An 8308-nucleotide genomic window follows, 5' to 3' on the forward strand; every position below is an offset into this window, starting at 1 on the left:
GTATTCTCGGAGGGTTTGATGTGCACCCAGTGAGCCTTTCTGTCTTGATGAAGTGGCCATGACTGTGGAAGTTTACTGCACATGGCTTTCATCCACACAGCAGTTGCATTTGAATATGGGAGGGATAGATTTTTAATTTACCTAGGAGCCACCCATTGTTACTAGAAATTGTATTTTTTAATGACAAATGCATACACAACAACAACACGCACACATATACTGTACTGTATTGGCTGTTTGTCCTGTTAAAAAAGTTTTCATATTGAAAATTAGATTTAAGAAGAAAAAGGTTCATTGCTATTTAACCAATTCTTTTTGTCATTTCAGGGTTAAAGGCTGCTCTGTGACGACAGTCCCCATAGCCAAGGCCCCAGCAGTGAAAAATAGCCAAGTTACTCATGAGTGGCAGAGGCAAGGGACAGTAGTGACATTGCCCTAGCAATCAGGACAATGCCCTAGAGACTGACCATATATTATATGATCAGCGCCCAAGCCTCCTCTCCACCCAAGCTAGAAACAGAGAGGGCCAGCCAGTGGCTGCTGACGACTCAGCAGATAGACCTATAGGCTCCCCCAACCCCCCTTACCTTAGCTGACAAGGATGGTAATGTTGCAAACACCAGGAAGAGACCAGCAATACTATAAGCTGCTCCATCCTTAACTCAGTAGAAGACTGTCGAGCTCTAGCGGGACTAGAGCTCCAGTCCAGCGATTGCCTTCAAGAATCCAAAATTTCTATTGGTAAGTATTTTTGTATTTGTAGGTCCTGTTCATTTTTTGTATTTTTTTGTATTTATGAACAGATGGATCCGTTTATCAGGTGTAATTATTATTATTATTATTATTATTATTATTATTATTATTATTACTATTTTTATTATTATTATTATTATTATTTTTATTGTTATTATTTTTATTATTATTATTATTTATTATTATCATTATTATTATTATTATTATTATTATTATTATTTGCTAAGCTACAACCCTAGTTGGAAAAGCAGGATGCTTTAAGCCCAGTGGCCCCAACAGTGAAAATAGCCCAGTGAGGAAAGGAAACAAGGAAAAATAAAATATTTTAAGAACAGTAACAACATTGAAATAAGTATTTCCTATATAAACTATAAAAAAACTTTATAATTACAAATGGAAGAGAAATTACATAGAATACTTGTACCTTGCCACTGAATTGTAGACAATGCTCTTTTACGTAGGTCTCTTGTTTCTTGTACAGTATTATTATTATTATTATTATTATTATTATTATTATTATTATTATTATTAGGTACAGACAACCCCAGTTGGTACGTGTATAAATTACAGGACCAACACATATTTGGAATGCTGAAATCCATTATGTCCAGTGCTTGTATAATATTTTACCAAAATCCATAGTAAGTTAAACTGCTGGTTTTGATGTTATTAAATAGAGATATCACGAAATCTGAAGTTAGTGATATCATTTCAAGAAGTCTTTTGGTGCCTTGCTCCTCTGGCTAAAAGATTGATTTTAAAATTACTGGTGAGTGATGAGTTTGTGAAGTATTGCTTCATAAAATTGTAGGAACAGTTAGAAAACGTTTAGTCAGTCATCTATCAAGGGGGAGTTTTCATTCTTCCTCACTTCATTCATTCATTCTACTAGGTTTGTTTGTGTGAGGCAGCTCCCAAGGACATCCATATCTGTATTCATTGTGGTTTCTTCTATAAATCTTATATAAAGAAATTGGTAAACTGTATTTCAACTTCTGATGATCCTACAACTGAATCTTCTTTAAAGATCTAATGTTGCCATACTGTATTAACATTGGGTTATATAATGAATGTTTCTGAATACCAGGATCTACAGATATATGTTACGGTACAATTTCTTTAGATTTACATGATACGGTGTTACTTCTGCTGTTACCTCATGAAGACAGCAACATCTTTGTTCTTCTTGAGCATAAAATCCAACTAGTCATCGTTTGTTTTATCAATTTATCTCTGTCATTCAATTTGCTGCAAGTTTGAACTTCTGAAGTTCCAAGGATTCAACTGTCTGATTAGCTTTTCATTCCAGAGGGTTTCGCAGCTTTGCCATTTTGCAGCTTGTCAGATGTGATTTTCATGATACGCTGTTACTTCTGCTGTCACCTCATGAAGACAGCAACATCCTTAGATTTCTTGAGCATAAAGTCCAACTAGTCATCGTTTGTTTTACCAATTCATTTTGCTGCAAGTTTGAACTTCTGAATTTCCAAGGATTCAACTGTCTGATTAGCTTTTCATTCCAGAGGGTTTCGCAGCTTTGCCATTTTGCAGCTTGTCAGATGTTTACTTGTAATTCACTGACCAATCATTCAGAATGGAATTATGATATTCTCGTGCATTATTTTGTCAGTTATTTCAAATACTAGCAAAAAAGCGCAAGTATTCCTCTTTCTAATGTTATCTCTTCAATAGTATTTTCATACAATCAACAAAGTTAGCTATTGCCTATCACAGATGCCTCTTATACAAACACAGATCTCAAAGTCCTATTGGCTGAAAGGTGGAAAGGTTGTTCTTGGACAATATGGCAAAGACTATAGAATAAACTGCTTTTCCAATTGCTAGGGAGGATATAGGAATGTGAGTCTTGGGTATGAAGACGATGATATCTTCTCCACACTAGAGTGGTGCAGAATTGACCAAAGCCTTTAAGAAGAGGGAGTAGGTTTTTCCCATGCAGAGCCATCAGGTACTTAATAATATTTAATTAAAGTTGAGTACACACCATTGTTGCCTTATCACAAATATGCTATCATTCCTCTTTTGATATGGATGCCACTTTCTGGCAGGAGTATGCAGTTTTAATTAGTCATGTTCATCTTTTTTTCATTGAGATAATAGTTCATCCAGTTGTTTTGTAAAGTTTCAATGATTATTCTTGTGCTGTTGCAGTGGAAGGACTATTTCATTATACTGGGTCTCTTTCCACGCATAGGTTTATGGAAATTAAAAGCTGCATTTGATAGCCAAGTCAGTAGCAATGAAGCTGATTACCAGACGGTGTGCTGTTCCATATCCTGCAGTACCTACTTGTACGATTCAAAAGACTTTGGTCAATAGAAATAGCTAGAAGAAGGTCCCAACTAAGTAAATGTTATTATTGTACAGTACCTGTACTTCAAACTTTTACCCTCGACTATACTGTACAGTATAGTGCCAATGCAGTGGAAGGTTGTAATACAGTATTCTGTCTTCAAATTAACTTGTAATGATAAATCTCCAAGTATTTAAAAGTCAATTTCTTATAGACAATAGCCAATGAATCCTCTATGGATATAGTCTCAATAGTGTTTTCTTTTTTTTTTTAAACCTATAGAATTCTACAGAAGTCTTTATCTCCATCAACCAAGAGTTTTGTTTTTAATATATGCAAAAAAATTAGATTTTTATTCATATAATTATAGGGTCACTGATGTGCAGTGGTAGAATGCTAAACTGACATTTGAGAATTTTTTTGTATTTGCACTTTTGGCTCACACAATTCTCCCAGCTTTGAATGGCTACTGTACCATGGTCTTCCACTGTCTTGGATTAGAGTTCTCTTGCTTGAGCGTACACTCGGGCATACTATTCTATCTAATTTCTCTTCCTCTTGTTTTGTTAAAGTTTATATAGTTTATATAGGAGATATTTATTTTAATGATATTACTCTTCTTAGAATATCTTATTTTTCCCTTTTTCCTTTCCTCACTGGGCTATTTTGCCTGTTGGAGTGCCTGGGCTTAGAGCATCCTGCTTTTCCAACTAAGGTTGTAGCCTAGTAAGTAATAATAATAATAGCACAAAGGCAAGAGAGTAAGGAGCAAAGTAAAGTAGACTACTGTACCAAATCTGCGGCCCAGTATGTGCGTTTGTCTACAATTAATGTCGCCAACACCATTTGATGGTATAGCACTGACAATGAATTATGATATACCTACATAATTTTGTATCAGATCTTTAAAACTGTTTTGGTGCCACATTAGCTAATCAATGCAGTCCTGTTAACTTTATATCGTCTACCTGTCAATCTACACTTCATCATGTAGTTTACTTGCTTAATTACAGCTAAGATACAGTTTGTATCAACTACAAAACTGTGGTACAGGTTAATAACCGCAAACAATGTATTGTACTGTATAAGAAGTGGGTTTTTTCAACCATCATATGCTTTATGCATTTCTGATTTGTGCAAACCATTTTTTTCAAGCCCTTTGTATATAAGTTAGTACTGTGACCCTAAGAAAAACTGCAATGTACACTTAAAAAGGGAACATATGCTGTAATGAAATTGTCATGCTGAACAAGAATGCCTATTAATATACAAACACAAAATTTAAAAAGGTCCTATAATAGGACATGATGCAACCTAAGCTAACCTAACCTAGTACTCTAGGTCCTGGTTTACATTCTCTTCCAATTTTTCTCTTTTCTTCTGTCTAATTTTTTGCTTTTTCTTTGCGCAACTTTTATAATAATTTCATCAGATTGTTTTTTATAAGAATATTAGTAAATGTTTATGATCAGTACAGTATTTGGAATAAGATGCTGACACTGCATTATAATATTAAGTCGTTGTTCCCATTTGAATATTATAATGGAAGATAACTTTTGATTATTAATATGTAAACCATATATAATGGTTTAATCTGAATTTGCAAATGTACTCTTCAGAAGTTCAAACTTGCCGTGAATATTTAAAGGTTTACCTGACTGACATAAGTCACTCTTCATAGTTTCTATATGACAGATCTATTTCAATGTTGTTACTGATCTTAAGACATTTCATATTCGTGATTCATTACTTATATAGTTAATTATTTCCTTTCCTCATTGCACTATTTTGTCCTGTTGGAGCCCTTGGGCATATAGCTCCTTGCTTTTCCAACCAGGGTTATAATTTTTCTAGTGATGATAATAATAATGATAATATTAATAATAATAATAATAATAATAATAATTAATAATTATAATGATGATAATTTTAGAAATCATTTAAACTTATCAGGTCTTTTGCTTTGTGAAATGCAATATTGACAATAAGATTTTTTATTTTTTTATTTATATATGAATTATTTCATATTCATTATTTTGTATTTGTTGAAATGGTTTGTATCAAAAGATTGTTAGTACCGTACTGAAAAATTATCTTTATTTTTTCAGGATCTTTGTAGCCCCGGAGAGCATCAGGCTGCTCAAAGGTATGTACAGTAAATGGTTTAAAATTGTTTTATATAGTTTTCCGACCAATTTCGTACACATTTAGATAATCATTGTTGTTTAGGTACACGTTTTATTAATATTTTGGGCATTTTGGAATGCGTAGGAATGTATAAAAATAAATACCATTATTTCTTATGGGAAAAAAGGTTTTGGTACTCGAACAAATCGGTGGTCGAACACTGATCCTGAACGGATTATGGTCGAGTACCGAGGTATCACTGTATTAATTTATCTTTCTTCGTATACAGTATTAATGGTAGTTCGCTAGCAACTACTTTTACCTATTACCAGTGCAAATACTACTACAGCTTTTTTAGAGTAATAGAGGCTTTGGTTTTATTTAGTAGTGTCATAAGTCATTACCTTGGGCCCATTCTCCTCATAAGTGACTTCTTTAATTCCCAGATGGGTAGATTTTTTAAAGATTCACTAATTCTGGAAACAACAAGTTAATAAGTTTATTGCTAATGAATAGTGAACCTGTATTGCCCTGTGGTAGGGGTATAAGAATACTACCACAGGATGTTCTGTGTGTTGTAGAAAGCTACTGACAAAGGACTGCTGCCACCTTGATTTTTAGCAAAAGGCTATGCTTACTACCAATAATTGGGGAAACTGCTGCCTTGCACTTGGACTGTTTAGTCAAAGGTTAGGCCCACCAACAATAACAGATTAACTACTATGAGCTGTACCACAACGCACTCCGAATATTACCATGTCAAACTCATTTTTCTTGCAGGTTTCTTGCTTTTTATTGTAATCCATTTTTTAGTGATACTAAATCAACTTTAGAGGTCTTTAAGGTTACAGGTAGAATGTCAGTCATTTTTGGTGTAATATTAACATGCTTTTTTCCCAGTCATATGGGGTAAGCACGGTTGCCTTCTTTAAGAATGATTTTGGTTTGGCTTTGGAGTAGACCCTAGTCCCGATCGGCTGTCCTGCCTGACATCGCTTAGATATCGGTAGTGTATGTTCATGTGCCGTACCAGGCACCAATGTCCTTCCTCTCTGGAGCGAGGCGTGGTTAGGACAAATCCTTTCTTTTGAGTTGAATGAATAAAAAAGGGATTTTGGTGAAGGAAAAATCTATTTCTGGGCGAGGAACCTGTGTCGCCTAGTGAAATACTCCTTAAAGCACCATTTCAAAGGTATAAATACTGCTAAATATACTAGAGAAAAAAGTTGCATGGAATGCTAGAAATATATCCAGCTCGCTCACCCCTAAAGGGTGTCGGTATTAAAACTGGGGCGAGTGATACCACTACCAGAGGTCCCTTTCCAATTAGACTTCTCCCTCCTCAAAATCCCCCGTTACTACAAGGTGTCGTTCACTACAGCTACTGCCCCCCCCCCCCCCCCCCCCCACCACCACCACTACCTATCCTTCTCCCATCATTCCTTGTTAGCACCCATGAACGTTCGGACGTGTTTTTCGTAGTTCTGTGTTATCTTGTTTGTGAAGATGTCAGACGTTTTGGAGATCCATGCTCCCAAATTGAGTATTATGTTTGTCTGTTTGGGACTTCTAGGTAGCGACACGTTCATTCTATTACCTTGTTGGGTTTTATCTCAGACACTTTGTTGACGCTCCCTTACGGGTGTGTATGCGGTCTTTAGGTGTCGCTTCCTCGGATCTCTTTGTTTTGTAAGACTTTCTATTCGTTCCTTTTACTAATTGTAGTCTTATTTTTGTATTATGGACATCTAATTCAATGTTTTGACATGATTTCCTTTTACTAATTGTAGTCTTATTTTTGTGTTATGGACATCTAATTCAGTGTTTTGACATGATTTTATCTTTTATTTAGGCTATTTGGACATTACAGTAGTTAGCGGCTTCGGTCGGGAGCCTTTCTTACGAGAATTCTTGGTTTGTTGAGTTTTTACGGGGAATCGGAACACGTTTTCATTCATTTTAGTCCTGCCTGTCGAGATCGGTATTTTACCCGATTTTGGAGGACTAAGCTTTGTTTAAATGGTATAGTTTCCTAAATAAAAATTTTATTTTGATGTTGATTTTAAAAGTTGTTATTGATCAGATGGTTTGGTTAAGGAGCAAACATCATCTACTTGATGTAAGGTTATGTCTTTGTCTGCATCTTGTCTAGTTTTTCTTTCTAATTTTGTACGGGAAATTAATGGTACAATGGGAACTGTTGAAAATACCATTAATAAATTTTTCTTTTTGGATATTTGATCATTAAGTGTCCTTTGAGAATGGAATTAACCGAATTTCATTGTGCGGTGATATTCTGTTGCTTAAAATAGACTTTGTTTGTTGGTCTCTCTATGCAATCTCCATTTTTGTATGGTAAAATTTCCTTTTTGCTAAAGCGCAGATAAATCTCAGTAGGAATGATTTGTAGGAATTAATTCTTAACAGACTGAACCTGTCAAGACACTACCGCGAGATGGTTATTTGGTCCTTTGACTGGCCAGATATTACTACTGTACATTGGATTCCCCTCTGGTTTTGGCTCATTTTTCCTTTGCCTACTCATACACCTAATATTCTGGCCATTCTTTACACATTCTCCTCTTTCCTCATAGACCAGACAATGCAAAGATGACCAAAAATCCTTCTTCATTCATTCAAGAAGTTAGCTACTGCACTGTAATTGTTCAGTGGGTACACCTACACATACATCTGATATTCTGGCCCATTCTTTACACATTCTACTCTTTCCTCATACACCTGACAATGCAAAAAGGACCAAAAATCTTTCTTGATTCTTTCAAGAAGTTAGCTACTGCACTGTAATTGTTCAGTGGGTACTTTCCACTTGGAAAGGGTAGATGAGACTTTTTAGCTATAGTAAACAGAACTTCTATGAGGACACTCCAAAATCAAACAATTGGTCTCTAGTCTATGTTGATGCTATAGCCTGTGAACACTAGTTCAGCATTGCCACCAAATGCAATACAGGTTTTTGGAAGGAGTGTATTGGCCAACACACCTCCATCTAGAATTTTTGGAATTTACAACTAGTGAGCTATAGTCCACTGGTGTAACAACGTTATCAAAGCATTTGATAACGTCTTACTTTGTATCCATTCTAAGCTCACCCAT

The 8308-nt window shown here is 35.2% G+C and overlaps 1 long non-coding RNA gene across 1 annotated transcript in view; it reads left to right on the forward strand.

The window, feature by feature from the left end:
- LOC137635534 (uncharacterized) overlaps positions 1 to 5213 on the forward strand; it is a 117546-nt gene extending 112333 nt beyond the window's left edge. The window contains exons 3-4 of the long non-coding RNA XR_011042701.1: positions 328 to 741; positions 5176 to 5213. This is a non-coding gene — a long non-coding RNA (uncharacterized lncRNA). The remainder of the gene's footprint in view (positions 1 to 327; positions 742 to 5175) is intronic.
- Positions 5214 to 8308: the final 3095 nt, after the last annotated feature.

This window comes from Palaemon carinicauda, unplaced genomic scaffold (assembly GCF_036898095.1).
Source record: "Palaemon carinicauda isolate YSFRI2023 unplaced genomic scaffold, ASM3689809v2 scaffold138, whole genome shotgun sequence".
In the NCBI taxonomy this organism is placed as follows: domain Eukaryota; kingdom Metazoa; phylum Arthropoda; class Malacostraca; order Decapoda; family Palaemonidae; genus Palaemon; species Palaemon carinicauda.